The 16,643-nt window shown below is 36.3% G+C and overlaps 1 protein-coding gene across 2 annotated transcripts in view; it reads right to left on the reverse strand.

Annotated features, from left to right (window-relative positions):
- The window catches only part of PSMD14 (proteasome 26S subunit, non-ATPase 14), a 109,954-nt gene that overhangs the window by 53,286 nt on the left and 40,025 nt on the right, over positions 1-16,643 (reverse strand). The window contains exon 4 of one of the 2 annotated variants that reach the window (XM_010802008.4): positions 15,914-15,951. The exons of the other annotated variant lie outside the window; for it this stretch is intronic. The gene's annotated coding sequence lies outside the window, so the exon portion shown is untranslated. The remainder of the gene's footprint in view (positions 1-15,913; positions 15,952-16,643) is intronic. 2 annotated transcript variants of the gene reach the window in all.

The raw sequence follows: 16,643 nt of genomic DNA on the forward strand, positions 1-16,643 counted from the left end.
CAAGAATGCCAAGGATGCCAAAACAATAACTGTAAATTATATATCCAAAATACAAAGAGAACTCCTCAAACAACAAAAAACCTAATTAAAAATGGGCAAAGAACTTGACCAGTACACCAGTGTTCACAGCAATATTATTCACAAGAGCTAAAGAGTGGAAGGAAGCCAAATGTCCACCAAAAAATGAATGGATAAGCAAAATGTGGTGTACACACACATGGTGGAATATTACTCAGTCTTTAAAAAGAAATTCTGCAATATGCTACAATATTGGTGAACTATGAAGATGTTATTTTAAGTGAACTAAGCCAATAAAAAATGACAAGGACTATATGATTCCACTTACATGATGAAGTACTTACATAAAGCTGTCAAAAATCATAAAGACAGACAATATAATGATGGCTATTAGGGGCTACAGGAAGAGCAGTGTGGAAAATTAATGTTTATTTCATGCAAAGATGAGCTCGATAAAGGACAGAAATGGTATGGACCTCACAGAAGCAGAAAATATTAAGAAGAGATGGCAAGAATACACAGAAGAACTGTACAAAAAAGATCTTCACGACCCAGATGATCACGATGGTGTTATCACTGACCTAGAGCCAGACATCCTGGAATGTGAAGTCAACTGGGCCTTAGAAAGCATCACTATGAACAAAGCTAGTGGAGGTGATGGAATTCCAGTTGAGCTATTCCAAATCCTAAAAGATGATGCTGTGAAAGTGCTGCACTCAATATGCCAGCAAATTTAGAAAACTCAGCAGTGGCCACAGGACTGGAAAAGGTCCGTTTTCATTCCAATCCCAAAGAAAGGCAATGCCAAAGAATGCTCAAACTACCGCACAATTGCACTCATCTCACAAGCTAGTAAAGTGATGCTCAAAATTCTCCAAGCCAGGCTTCAGCAATATGTGAACCGTGATCTTCCTGATGTTCAAGCTGGTTTTCAAAAAGGCAGAGGAACCAGAGATCAAATTGCCAACATCCGCTGGATCATAGAAAAAGCAAGAGAGTTCCAGAAAAACATCTATTTCTGCTCTATTGACTATGCCAAAGCCTTTGACTGTGTGGATCACAACAAAATGTGGAAAATTCTTCAAGAGATGGGAATACCAGACCACCTGATCTGCCTCTTGAGAAATATGTATGCAGGTCAGGAAGCAACAGTTAGAACTGGACATGGAACAACAGACTGGTTCCAAATAGGAAAAGGAGTACATCAAGGCTGTATATTGTCACCCTGTTTATTTAACTTATATGCAGAGTACATCATGAGAAACGCTGGACTGGAAGAAGCCCAAGCTAGAATCAAGATTGCCGGGAGAAATATCAATAACCTCAGATATGCAGATGACACCACCCTTATGGCAGAAAGTGAAGAGGAACTCAAAAGCCTCTTGATGAAAGTGAAAGAGGAGACTGAAAAAGTTGGCTTAAAGCTCAACATTCAGAAAACGAAGATCATGGCATCCGTTCCCACCACTTCATGGGAAATAGATGGGGAAACAGTGGAAACAGTGTCAGACTTTATTTTTCTGGGATCCAAAATCACTACAGATGGTGACTGCAGCCATGAAATTAAAAGACGTTTACTCCTTGGAAGGAAAGTTATGACCAACCTAGATAGCATATAAAAGCAAAGACATTACTTTGCCAACAAAGGTTCGTCTAGTCAAGGCTATGGTTTTTCCTGTGGTCATGTATGGATGTGAGAGTTGGATTGTGAAGAAGGCTGAGTGCTGAAGAATTGATGCTTTTGAACTGTGGTGTTGGAGAAGACTCTTGAGAGTCCCTTGGACTGCAAGGAGATCCAACCAGTCCATTCTGAAGAAGATCAGCCCTGGGATTTCTTTGGAAGGATGATGTTAAAGCTGAAACTCCAGTACTTTGGCCACCTCATGCGAAGAGTTGACTCATTGGAAAAGACCCTGATGCTGGTAGGCATTGGGGGCAGGAGGAGAAGGGGACGACAGAGGATGAGATGGCTAGATGGCATCACTGACTCGATGGACATGAGTCTGAGTGAACTCCGGGAGTTGGTGATGGACAGGGAGGCCTGGTGTGCTGCGATTCATGGGGTCGCAAAGAGTCGGACATGACGGAGAGACTGATCTGATCTGATCTGATTTTAGTTTAAACCAGTTAATTACTTAGAGCTAGGCAAGGAAACACATTCTGGGTACAAACTCAACTGAACAAATAAAACAATATAAAATTGACAATATAACCTAAAATTGCTGAATATAGGCATACATTGGAAGCACTGTGAGTTCAATTCCAGACCACTACAATAAAGTAAATACTGCAATAACTCAAGCCATATAAATATTTTGGTTTTCAAGTACATATAAAAGTTATGTTTATTCTATACTGTAGTCTAAGTGTGCATAGCACTGTGTTTAAAAAATGTATATACTTTAATTTAAAAATACTTTATTGCTAAAAAATGTTAACCATCTTCAGTGAGTCATAATCTTTTTGCTGGTGGAGGGTTTGAAATATTGAGAACTACCAAAACATGACATCGAGACACGAAGTAAATAAATGCTGTTAGAAAAACAGCACAATAGACGTTCTCAATGCAGGGTTACCACAAATGCTCAATTTGTGGGGGGAAAAAAAACACACAAACAATTATCTGCAAAGGACAATAAAGTGAAACTAGGTAAAATGAGGTATGCCTCCACTAAAAAAGAAAAAAACCTTGAAAAAATAGTTGCCCCATTTATAACAAGTCAATACCCAAGTTAACAAAATACTAAAATCTTACCGGAAAATTGGGCAAAGAATATAAAGCAACTAATTACATAAGAAATAATGAAATAAATATGAAAAATGTTCAACCTCACTAGTTGACCTCCTTTAATTAAGAAATGCCAATTAACACATTAAGACATTGTTGTTGCTGTTGTTCCTATCAAACAAGCTTTACAATGCCCAATTTTGGATCGGGTATGATAAAAGACACACACTCAGCACTATTGGTGGGAAAGTGAATTAGTACAATCTATCAGAAAAGCAACTGAGCAATGTACATCAAGAGCCTTACAACTGCACAAACTTTTTAACCTGCTTTTGCACTACTAGAAATTGTTTAAGTAAATAAACAGAGATGTTAGCATGAACCAGAACATTCATGATAAACCTTTTAATAATGCAGATAAACCTGAGAACAAAACAACCAATAATTTAAAAATACTGTTTAAAACTCCTTTCTCTGTGATCTCAGATGACTCTAGCCATCTTAATTATCAATATTACCTTAAGTTAAAACTACCCTAGCCTGCTGCTATATTGAATGAATATTTTTAACTTCCAATATTGAAGAAACTGATAAAAAGGAGTATGGCTGTTCAGTACATTCACTGGAGGCAGAGTTCTCTCCCGTCCTGGAGGCTCATGATAACAGAGGGAAATTACGAGCAATCACACAAGCTTCTACGTTTAACAGTGCAAAGTATTTAAGAACACTGAAGGATGAGGTCTTTTTTTGACTGGCTTTTGACTATATGTAAGGGAAATCAGCCCTGGGTGTTCTTTGGAAGGAATGATGCTAAAGCTGAAACTCCAGTACTTTGGCCACCTCATGCGAAGAGTTGACTCATTGGAAAAGACTCTGATGCTGGGAGGGATTGGGGGCAGGAGGAGAAGGGGACGACAGAGGATGAGATGGCTGGATGGCATCACCGACTCGATGGACGTGAGTTTGAGTGAACTTCGGGAGTTGGTGATGGACAGGGAGGCCTGGCGTGCTGCGATTCATGGGGTCGCAAAGAGTCGGACACGACTGAGCGACTGAACTGAACTGAACTGAAAGGATTCCACTTCAGAGTTCTTCACTCTCAGAATCTGAGCGACCAGTGTGGAAAAGTGACTTAATATCATATAGGAAATATCCAAAAGAACTTAATAAAGCTTGGAAAAGAGAAGGTACAAAACAGCTATCTTCAAAGATATGAAGAGTTGTTAGACAAAGTTCAGACTAACAGCTCTTAAAGTGCAGTCCCTAAATCAGATACATCAGCACCACCTAGTAATTTGTTATAAACGTACATTCCTACTGAATCAGAAATTCTGGGAGTAGAATCCAGAAATCTTGGTATTTAGAAAGTCCTCCAGGTGATTCTGATGCCTGCTAAAACTTGAGAACCCTGACTTAGACCACATAGTTTGTAGAACTACAGGTAAATGGAATAAAGCTTATGGGGAGACTGAATTTGGGCTCCATATAAGAAAAAGCTTCTACTGCTCCAAACTATCTAAAGAGTTCCAGTTAATGAGTTCCCTGTAATTGCAGTTATTCAAACATAATTGGTTCAAGTGGGGAATGTGTTACAGAAGGGTTCAAATATTTGATGACTAATTAAATATTTGGGGGTTTGTTTCTAACTTAGTATACTACCAATTATCATATTGTTTTCCAAGGGAGCCATCTCAAATTCAACATCTTCAAAAATCAAACTTACAATTCTTTCTCTACAAACTAACCTTCCCAACTTATTTGAATCTTAAGTCTCAAACTAGAAACCTAGGCAAAATTTTCACTGACTCTCCTTCGGTCCTTATAGTCAATACATCACCAAGTTTTATCAATTCTTTTGTTATTCTGCAGTATGACAGAGATATATTTTAAAATTCATTTTTGGGAAAAGAGTTTCAAGAAAATACCAGTTCATTTCTAGTTAAGTAAGTCTAGGATATCATGAATATCCACTCTACCCCTCAAATTCATGTCTAAGAAAAATCCTGGAGTGGAAAAAAATCTGTTTATCTTCGTTTAACCTGAATTTTTCCAATTCATTCCATGGTCCACATGGTCCTCTCAGAGAAAATCTGGACTTTCCTTTTCAGGCTGTGAAACAATTTATCATTTTCTCAAATGTGAGGCAGAGATCAAGCTCAGGTTCCAAATAACATTTAAGTATTTACCATGGGTCTAGCACTAAAGCTTCAAGAAGCTTATATTGTAGTTGGAAAGGCAGATTAAACACACATTGGCACAGACTATCAGAAATAAAATACAATTTTTGACTTCTAGCAATGTGCTCTTTCCACTATAGCATACCATCCCATTTTCAGATGGCCAAATCTACTTATTCTGGAGGCTTAGTTCTTTTCCTTTGTTTACAATTTTAGAATCCTCTGCCACCTGGAGCCATTTCCTATTAAAGAAAACAGAAATAAGTCTTGAGAATAAATAGATGTCCTTTCCACCTGAAAGTTAGTATGCCCACTGAGAACACGGAACATCTCTGGGCTTCCCTTTATTTACTGAAATCTAGATAGACACAGGGGGCTTAGCAGAGCAAAAGGCACTACTGAATTTACTTATAAAACAGTATGTACACTACCATGAAAACAAAAATATGCCTTTTTATTAAAACATGTTGTAAGAAATAAGTCACATATAACATTTAGGGCTGTTTTTTTAATCAAAGCTTCCCTGGTGGCTCAGATGGTAATGAATCTGCCTGCAATGCAAGAGACCCAGGTTCAAGCCCTGGATCAAGAACCCTGTAGAAGGAAATGGCAACCCACTCCTGTATTCCTGCCTGGAAAACTCCATGGGCAGAGGAGCCTGGTGGGCTACAGTCTATTGGGTTGCAAAGAACCAGATGCGAATGAGCAACTAACCCTTACACAAATGGTAGAAAAATAATAAAACAAGCACAGTTCATAAAATATCACCTTATTCAAATGATTAAATCATGGCTGTGTGTGTGTGTGTATGTGTGTGTATATAAGCATACAAAATTACTTGAGTATTACTTTAATATATTTTAAAGAAGTAAATATACTCAATAAAATAGGACTTCAATTTTTTAGTAGAGATATCAAGTAAGTTGTCAAGATACTTGAGGTGCTAGATGGCTACACCCTAAGCAAATAAGAGATATCCAGGTATAGCTCTATTTCAAGTGTTAAACAACTGAAGGGAAAAAACCGTGTGAGTCAAGGGATTCAAAGAGGAGAAATATACATGAAGTGGTAATGGGCAAAGAGGGACTTTCAGGATTGGGAAGTGCCATCCAGGAAAAGAGACATAGGATGGTTTTCATTCCTCAACCACAGAAAGTTTCCAAGTCCCTTTACCCCTATCCTCCTGTCTCAAATTTACAACCCTATGACTTTAGTCAGAAACAAAAGATTTTACAATTAGAAACTGATACAAACTTTAATGTTAGATTTAAATCACCTGTTAGGCTATGTTTACGTTCAACTAAAATGAACATCATAGTGACTGCATATAATGACAAATTATGTATCTTCCATTCAAAGGATGAAAAATATCTGAATAAATGTACAGAATTTAAATTACTTCAATTATCTTTCACTTTACTGAGAATTTATTATGTTTATAAAGAACTAGGCAAAATGCTGGCTAAAGTAAAAAAAATGTTAAATGATATAAATGATACAATGATATAAATCAAACGAAAATCTTGGCCCCAATATTTTTTGAATTTCAACAATTTGCTTAGGATATTATTATTACAAAAATAAACAATGAAGAAAATGTTTCTTTCTCGTGCTTAATCAACAGCATAGCTCTAAAACTCCCAACTTAGATGGTATGTGAACTATTTAAGTTAACTCTGTTGACCTTATAACAACTCTGCTGCTACTGCTAAGTCACTTCAGTCGTGTCCAACTTTGTGCGACCCCATAGACGGCAACCCATCAGGCTCCCCCATCCCTGGGATTCTCCAGGCAAGAACACTGGAGTGGGTTGCCATTTCCTTCTCCAATGCAAGAAAGTGAAAAGTGAAAGTGAAGTCGCTTTCTGACTTTTAGCGATCCCATGGACTGCAGCCTACCAGGCTCCTCCTCCATCCATGGGATTTTCCAGGCAAGAGTACTGGAGTGGGGTACAACTCTCTAACCACCATAATAAACAAGTTCAGAAAGTCTTTATTTTTTAAAGATTGAATATGATATGACAAACTCCAAGGTGCTTTAAAAAACAACTATTAGAATTACTAAAGACATTTTAATAACTAAAGTGGTATTAAGCAAAAGAAAAAAAAAACTAAATTGGTCTGTACTTCACACAATAAATACATACATAACTCACAAAAGATAAGCAAAATAAGAAATATCCGAATATTCTACAACCTTATAGTCTATTGTTAAAACTTAAATGGATGCTAACAATTTGAAAATTGGAAAAAAACTGGAGAATGATTTAGTTACATACTACTATAAAAAGACATGGAACTAAAATGCACATACCCCTCTTACAAACAGGGCTTCCCTTGTGGCTCAGCTGGTTTAAAGAATCGACCTGCAATGCGGAAGACCGAGGTTCAAACCCTGGGATGGGAAGATCCCCTGGAGAAGGAAAAGGCTACCCGTTGCAATATTCTGGCCTGGAGAATTCTATGGACAGTATAGTCCATGGGGTTGCAAAGAGTCAGACATGACTGAGTGACTTTCACTTTCACTCATACAAATAAGAAATTGAAATAATTGCTTTTGCTGTATAAGTCCATAATACTCAAATCCTACAGGCACAAAGTTAAAATCACTTTAAGTAAGCCTGACTCTTTTTTTTGCCACTTCATTTTTTTAATTGAAGGACATTTGCTTTACAGAATTTTGTGGTTTTCTGTCATACATCAACAAGAATCAGCCATAGGTACACCCATGTCCCCTCCCTCCTGAACCTCTCTCCCATTTTCCTCCTCATCCCACATGACTTTTTAAAATTAAGTTTGTTTAGAATGAGGTAGGGTAAATTCATACCTTTAAACTTACTAAGAGTATAAGTCAGCTATCTAACAGAATTGCAAGGTAAAACAGGTAAGCCACAGGCACAAGTAGTGTGACTGACCTTTTATACATTCATGAAGATCTACCTGACCAGTGATATAACACCTATCAGGAACTCCACAAGGGCATCAAACTCTGTACAACTGAGTTTTAATCTGTTACATTTTGATCTGTTTTGATCTGGTACATTTAGTAAAACAAACTGTCATCCAGGTCCACAAATTGTAAATGTGGTTAAATTAAAAGAGATATAAGTTGTTTTTGTGGGACTTAACCACCTGCCCTCATTAGAAGGTTAAAATCTGATCCAGCATAGAAAGCCATGACTTTTACTTGGGCAGCCCTTGTTGACTAAGTGCTTAAAAAAAAAAAAAAAAAAAAGGCATTTACCATTATAACAGGATAAAAACTAACACCTCAAAGTGTTACCTACTCAGGCCTTTTAACAAATTTGTTAACACTATTAGTTATATTACTCCACCTTTCTCTTAGTGTGAACTGGTATCAATTATTTAGCCAATTCTATAATGTTATTAAAATACCTGCTGATTAAACATGAACCAAAGTGTCACTTAAAAAGAAATGTAAAATAAGTAACATCACTGAATTGCAACAGTCCAAAAAAATCTAAAAATATAAGTTACCTTGGGCAATGACATAAAACATTTCTAGACTTATTTAAAAGTTGTTCTAGGATTAAAATATTACATGGATTTATTTATTTTTATAATGGCTATTTTAAAGAGTATATTTGGTCCTGCATTATAGAATTATCTTTTAGGTCTGCTAAAATGTTTTTCAACACAAAAAAACATTTTATTAACAAATGAAGGTGACTATTCTAAAAAATAAAATAAAACCTAAACATATATTACATAGCTGACAGGAAATAAATCTTAATTTCTGGCATTGCAATACAGCCCTTCACAAATTCCGTCAAAAATTTAAAAATTTGATGAAACCACCATCTTCAGTTTCCTCAGTTAAAAACCCCTAGGCAGGGGGTACCTGAACAGAAAAGAAGAAAATTCAAACATATACAAATAACTACCACTGTACTGTTTATCTCTTACCGAGCAAGGTAAGAAACAACCTTTTAATACTTTAATTTTGTGAGTATTAAACAACTAGTGTGAAAAACAAGCTGCATGTAAACTATTTCTACTGCCTGAGCTTCAATGACTAGCTGAGGCAACCTGTTATAGGAGGTGTTAATTGGCAAGAGGAGTACAAGTCAGAAGCATGTTCCCCATCGTCCTAACCCAGCAAGGCTAGGTCATTAAAGTGGAAATGAATTCTTTCATGTCGACTTAACCCTTTCAATGCATGCTTTCAGCTGTTTTCTCTCAATTAATTTTAAAAACTTGTTACTTTTTAGAATTTAAAAAAAAATGGTCCAAAAAAAGGTCCTTTGGCTGACAGTTCCAATGTCTACATTATTCAGAAGAGAAGAACAGAGCAAGTTAATTGCATTGTAATATTGCAACGCTCCTCTCTGAAAAACATATAAACTAAACATATTTGCTTATTTTAACACTGAAAAAAGATACAGGATATAGTGTTTAAAATTAGCTCAGAACCATTTAGTCATATAGGGCTCTGATTTACAATTCTGTTTAAGATACATGGGCTAACTCATAATGATAACTTAAGTATCTTAACCTTGGGACACAGTAGTAATAATTTTTTTAATTTCCACAATGTTCATATAAGAATCTCCATTATGAAAATGTTTTGAAACATATATAAGTTAAACACCTTTCTAATTAAGTTTCATTATTCTGATAAGGTGCAGAGTCAAAGCATATCCTGATGACTGGTTGCCAAAAAGCCAAAACTCCTTTTATGGCATGATCTCAGAGGTTTCCAGATGGCACATTAATTCTTAAAAAAAAAAAAAAGACAAAAAGAAGGAAAGAAGAATAAGAATAGGAATTTTAAAACAATGATGCATTGCTTTTGAAATGCCATATGTATAAATACTAATATTCCCATATAATAAGCATTATAGCCATTTAACACTCAATTACATAAATAATATTCTAAATATTATGATTAAAAAATTAACACACATATGCTACATTTTTCACCACTGAATAATCTTGGAGGTATTTTCCTTAATAAAAATATTATCAGAGTAAGAACTAAACATTAGTAAATCTATAATGCCTAAAACTATGACTCGTGATAAATCAATAAAAAATTACCAGCATGACAACAGAGACGTAATTTCATCTACTGTTGTACAGTGGAGCTCTCAAGTAACTCTAACCAACAATACACTTAACTAAAAACTTGATCAGCAAGGGTTGAGATAATAGTAGGCAATGTAATGGTTTGAAGATGTCAAAAAATGAGAATTATACACGCTATATTCCTATACCCTAATATTTATTCTTTTCCTCTCTTTTATCATTCATCTTCTTCTTTCAAGTCTTTTCATCATTGACACACTCAGTTCCTGCCTCTCTGGAAACTGACATTTTCCCTTAGGTCTACTGAGCTCATCCAATATAGCAAACCTAAGGAACTATCCTGGAGTCAACATTTTGAGAATACAAAAATTTCAGTGGGGAACAGGCAGTGGGGTGAGGCAAGGTAGCAGTCAGGGAAAAGGGGAGGTAACACCATTACTTGTTTATAAAGACACCTGATAAGTAACACAGGGACTGGTGGCCTAGTGAATAACGCCGAACTGTGACATTTCTTTCTCTTTAAGACCACTCCTGATACTCACTTTGAAACAGTTTTCACCTACTTAAAAACCTGTGTGTGTAAAATATGCCATAAGCACCAACCACTTTAACCATTTATGAAATTCGTCTTATTAGAACAGGGACCAACTGTCTCCCATTCTGGGTGACTTTCACTCTGACCCATAGCAATGAAGAAGGAACAAGTACAATGCTTAACTACCTCTGTTATAAAGAAGCATAATTCATAGAGGACTGCTTAGTTAAGCTTTTAATTTCCACAATATCCATATAAGAATCCTTATTATGAAAATGTTTTGAAACATGTATGAGTTAAACACCTTTGTAATTAAGTTTCATTATTTTGATAGGGTGTGCTGTCAAAGCATATCCTGATGACTGGTTGCCAAAAAGCCAAAATTCCTTTTATGGCATGATCTCAGAAGCTATAACTTCAAATGTTTAGGAGTGGCTAAAACATGCTATCTTTTATAATTGGACATAGGGTCCCAGAATCAAGGAGAATCTCAAAAGTCCTACAACAGAGCATTAAGGTATTAGAACTGTTTCAAAACAGACCCTACAATTGACTTTAAAGCTTTTATAGGCGCTGATGGCCCTTTTTCCTTTTGTACTGTTCAACTATTTATGTATTTAAATTACAAAACATGTAAAATACAGTCAGCCACAAACAAACTGGTTGTTTTGGGAAGCATCCATAATTAAGTAGCTGCTCATCTTCTATAGTATGCAAAGTCATGTATGGAATGTTATACACACATACAAAGAGTGCATGTTTTATTTATTTACTCAACCACCACAGACCTGAGAGCCCAATGCCATGTACTGGTTATACAAAGGTAAACAGGCCCCTGCCCTTAAAAGGTTTACAAACCAGAAGGCAGGCAAGAAAAACTATAAAAGCACCACAAAAGCATATATTGTGGATACAGAAGTCAGAGAACAATGCAAGTTCAATCCCTGGGTCAAGAATATCCCCTGGAGAAGGGCATGGTAACCCATTCCAGTATTCTTGCCTGGAGAATCCCATGGACAGAATAGCTTGGTGGGCTACAGTCCACAGGGTCACAAAGAGTGGGACTCAACTGAAGTGACTTAGCACGCACGCACGGATGCCCTGAATATGTTTACAAACCAGAAGGCAAGCAAGAAAAACTATAAAAGCACCACACAAGCATATATAGTGGACACAGAAGTCAGAGTTATGTACTTGATACAATCTTCCCTTATGCTAAGAACTGAAAAATATGTAGAACTTATCCAAGCAAAACAAAAAGGAGAGGAGTGGCAAGGAAAGGCATCCCAAGCAAAGAAAATAACACATTTAAAGGCATAGAGACACAAAAAAAGCCATTATCCTGCACACTACCATTCAAAAAAAATTTTTTAAATAAAATGGGCTGAAGATCAAACCAGTCAATCCTAAAGGAAATCAACCCTGAATATTCATTGAAAAAGACTGATGCCGAAGGTGAAGCTCCAATACTTTGGCTACCCGATATGAAGAGCCAACTCATTGGAAAATACACTGATGCGGGGAAAGATCTGAGAACAAGAGAAGGGCGAGACAGAGGATGAAATGGTTGGATGGTATCAATGACTCAATGGACATGAGTCTGAGAAAACTCCAGGAGATGGTGAAGGACAGGGAACCCTGGCATGCTGCAGTCCACAGTGTCTCAGAGTCAGACACAACTCAGCAACTGAACAACAAATGGATTCTTAAGCAGCCAAACATGAGTTAATACTGCTTCCATTTCAATGAGTATTTTACTGAAGATGTGACTTTTTTCAAAGACCATTTTTAAAAGAAGTGCCTTTTCTTATCCACACTTTAGCCTTTTATGAAAAATGTTCAGCACTTCAGAATACAAATCAGTCTGGAGTTCTCTGACATGCTTAAAAGACACAGTTGTTAAGACAATAGAGAAGATGATGTGCTTTCCATACAAAATGCTGTCATACAGTAAGTAATATGTAGTATCTCTTTGGTTTATGGTATTTGCACAAATATTCTATCTGACTCAATCTTGAGGCCAAGGGCTATTTCTATTTAACATATCAAGTTCTCAAAATATTTTTTTTTTCTGTAAGTATTTATAAAAAGCTGATTGTGTGATATCCAAGCAATGGGTACCCCTGGAAGAGAAGACACAGTTCAAGACTGTGATTAGTTGGATTACTGATCAGAGGAGCTGAGGGTTAAATGGATGCTACTGTGATCAGCTGTTAGAGCCACTAAGCAGTCATAAGAGCCAGGCTCTAGAGGTGTTAACACAGAATACTAATAACCTTGCCTGTTTGGGTATATCCTGCTTTATATTTTTTCAAATATGTTATTTATCTCATCTAATGAAAGAAGAGAAAGACCAAGGAATGATATATAAGAAAAAGCACCATACATACAGAGGAGAGGGATTTCAAAAAACTTGGAGTGAATAGGAGAGGAAAAAAAAAAGGACTTGGGAAAACTGTGTGCTAGGAACTATGACAGGAGCTAGATATATGATGAACCAATTCCATGCTGTGCTAGTCTTTAAAATGGAGGTAGGAGACAGGACAATTATACAAGTAAATAAACCTCAGGCCACATCCCGAATCTCCAGAATCTGAATGCCTCTTACCACCCACATAATAGCACTCTGGTGATAACTATAAACATTACATGAACATAAAATCCATCTATATCTCCCCTTTAACTAATTTTGCTTTTATTCTTATTAGAAATTATCTGAGATCTTCTTTCCTTCCTATTACCTTGTTTAATCAAGACCTGATATTACTATACAAAGTGGAAATTCAAATCAATACAGCTATAGTAACACTATATGTAGCCTATCTACATGGCGGGTTACACCCTGCCCAAAGAGCAACAATATAAGACTACCAAAAGCCATTACAGCAATCAGTTATTCACTGAAAATTAAGCATCCTAACATTTTAGTCTCAGTGGGACTAGTTTTCTTCTGAGTATAGACCACTGAAGTTCATCCTCAAGTAGGGCTGCAAAATAAACTATTAGTTAAGTCTGAATTTAGATAAATGAATACTTTTATGTACATCCCATACAATATTTGGGACATACTTACATTTTTAAAATATTTATTGTTTACCTGAAATTCAAACTTAACTGGGCATCCAGTATTTTTCTTTGTGAACTACGACAACCCTATTCCCAAGTAACAAGTAGTTTCTGTTCTAAGTCCATATTCTAACTCTCTCCCCCATTTCACTTGTTCTGTGTAGCTTAAGCCAGAGGCAACTTTATATTATTACACACACCAACAGCTTTTTCAAAATGAACTGTTACCTCTTTGTCTTCAATTAAGTAATAAAGTGTTCTTGCCAAAAGGTCACTAAGTTTCCTCTTATAGGGAAAAAAAAAAGCACATGAAATTTATATCTTAATGATACACAAATCATATTTTTATTCTTATTGGAAATCAGCATCTACTTTGAAATATCTTCTCTCTCTAAATGTTAAAATAATCATTCATTAAATAACAAATGCGCGTTTTACTTTAGATAAGAAAATACAGTTCTGAGCACATTGTGCACACGACCCTGCTGGTGGGCTCCGCTGCTGACACTGGACTCACCAAGCATACCCAGAGCCACACTCCCTAGTGCCACTAGATTTTCCCTGCGACACACTCTTCTCGTCGTGTTGAGTCCCCATTAAGTAAAACACTGTATAAGGGCTTGGGATTCGCTTGCTCGTAACTTTGTGCAGCACTGGGTCAGTACTCTGCATACTACCATTGCTCGTTGACAGACTACCTAATAGAAAAGGCTACTATCGTAACTGAGAGAATTCCACACTAGAGAAACAGGATCCTGCACACACACACAAAGATGCTCAATAAATAACTTCTCAATCTCTTTATAAATAAGTGCAGTTTCGGTTTTTATTTTTTTGATCACTATCTCACCCACAAACATGCCAAGAAAGGCGTTCTGATGCCTCTGTGAGCCAAGCAGACATGAAAATGCCAAAGGCAATCCTATGCTTGTGTGGTCTCCATTAAGAATTGTAGATCCCTTCTCTCGGGAGAAGTATATCCACAAGGCCGAATAAATAAGAGGCTAGAGAAAAGGAAGCTAACAACTCAATGGACATGAATTTGAGCAAACTCCGAGAGATAGTGAAAGACAGGGAAGCCTGGCTTGTTGCAGGTCACAGGGTCGAAAGAGTTGGACATGACCTAGCAACTGAACAACAGAACCTACTTAGAAAGAGACAAAGAAACTGAGATAGGAAACCAATGAGGCAGCAGACTGGACACAAGGCTTATTACTATTTAGGGAATTAAATCCGCCTTAGGCCTAAGAGTAGAAAGTTGCCTCCCTGGCAAGAGAGGCCAGTGAGGCAGTCAGGTGAGCAGCTGAGAGGGAATGAGAGCAAAGTGGCGACTATCCACACAGCAAACAACTAATGCTTTTATCTAACCACTGTTAGTTTCCTTTAAAACTTATTGAGGAGTCACAAAAGACTGTGGTACACTCACTAAACAGCTTATGAAATAAAACATCACTGAAAGTTAGGCTGAAGCTTCTGCATCATCCTCCTGACTGACTGCACCCTCTCCATGACCCCTGTTGTAGCCATTATTCTAATTTTTGGTGATTATCATGCATTTCCTCATACTTTCACTATGTAAGCAGATATAGATAATATATTGTAGTATTTCCATGTTTTAAAATTATATATTAAAACTTAGAACATATTTATTCCTCTACTTGCCTTTTTCCTCTAGTATGTTAATATGGATTAATCATGCAGATATGAGAAGATCACCGACTTTACAAAAGCCCCACTGTTAAGCAAAGTTATATATTTTCCTCCTGATGGACAATTAGGTTGTTTTCAATTTTTTTGATATTATAAACTACATATCAGCAAACTGGGGCCTGTGGGAGAGCCAGCTGACTGTTTTTGAAAATGAAGTTTTGTTGGAATACAGCCAGGCACATTCATTTTGTATTATGTATGGCTGCTTTAACACTACAACGGCAGGATGAAATTGAGTGGTTGCAACAGAAACCATTTGGTCCACAAGTCTTAAAATATTTACGACCCAGACCTTTAAGAAAGGAGTACCAAGGGGTTATAAACAATACTGTTGTGAATGTCCTTGCACCCACATGGGACACCTTCCCTAGGAAATATAATTAGGAAAAGATCTCTCAGAATGCAGGGTTAGCAAATCTTTACCATTACTAGATTTTACCAAAACGCACAAGATGGCTGTACACTACTTCTAGCTTACACAAATGGTTTCCTTCTTCTAATATTCCTATCTTTTGCCCATTTAAAAACATCGCTTTCTTACTGATTTATAGAAACGAAATACATATATTCATGACTAGTGTTTTGTCCATTATATGTTAGATATATATATCTTTCCCAATCTGTGGCTCACCACTTTGCTTTTTACATTTCTTCATGCCTCAGTTTTATCTGAAAAAAAAAAATGAAGATTGTAACAATAATCCAACTTCATATAATCGCTGAAAAGACTGAATGAGTTAATATATTTAAAATATTTAGAACAGTGCCTGGCACATCTAAGTGTTCCACAAATATTAACTACTTAATATTATCTACTTATTTTATCATATCATAAAGGGAAACAAATTTTATGTTTCAATGTAAATTTATCACTGTCCCTTTAGTATTCTTGCTATCATATTTAAGAAATTCTGCCCTACACATTTAATTTTATGTGTTAATAAAGCAATAACCTATCTTGTTTATTTAGTACCTCTGAAAGCTAAAAAAGAACAGCACTTTCTGTTAATTTGATTTCAATTATTATTCACTGTCAGCATATTTTCTTAAAATCTAAGTACAATTCTAATGCTGATCTCTTTAAAGTTCCAATAGAAAGGAGAATCCCCTCCAGAATCTCCAGTCCCACACCATTTATCTTATTAAAAAGTAAATAAAAGAGGCATCTGTTTACATTCAAGAGAGAGTAATAAAGGACTATATTTACATTCCCAACAGAAACAAAAAATAGACAAAACTATATAAAAGAAAAGCTTGTAAGACATTGTTGATCAGGCAACAAAAGACAGTGACCTCTGAGAACTTGGAAAACAAAGGAGGTAAACCCTGCTACTACCCTAGTTTGTTGCTTTGAGAGTTTC

This window comes from Bos taurus, chromosome 2, assembly GCF_002263795.3.
Source record: "Bos taurus isolate L1 Dominette 01449 registration number 42190680 breed Hereford chromosome 2, ARS-UCD2.0, whole genome shotgun sequence".
NCBI lineage: Eukaryota > Metazoa > Chordata > Mammalia > Artiodactyla > Bovidae > Bos > Bos taurus.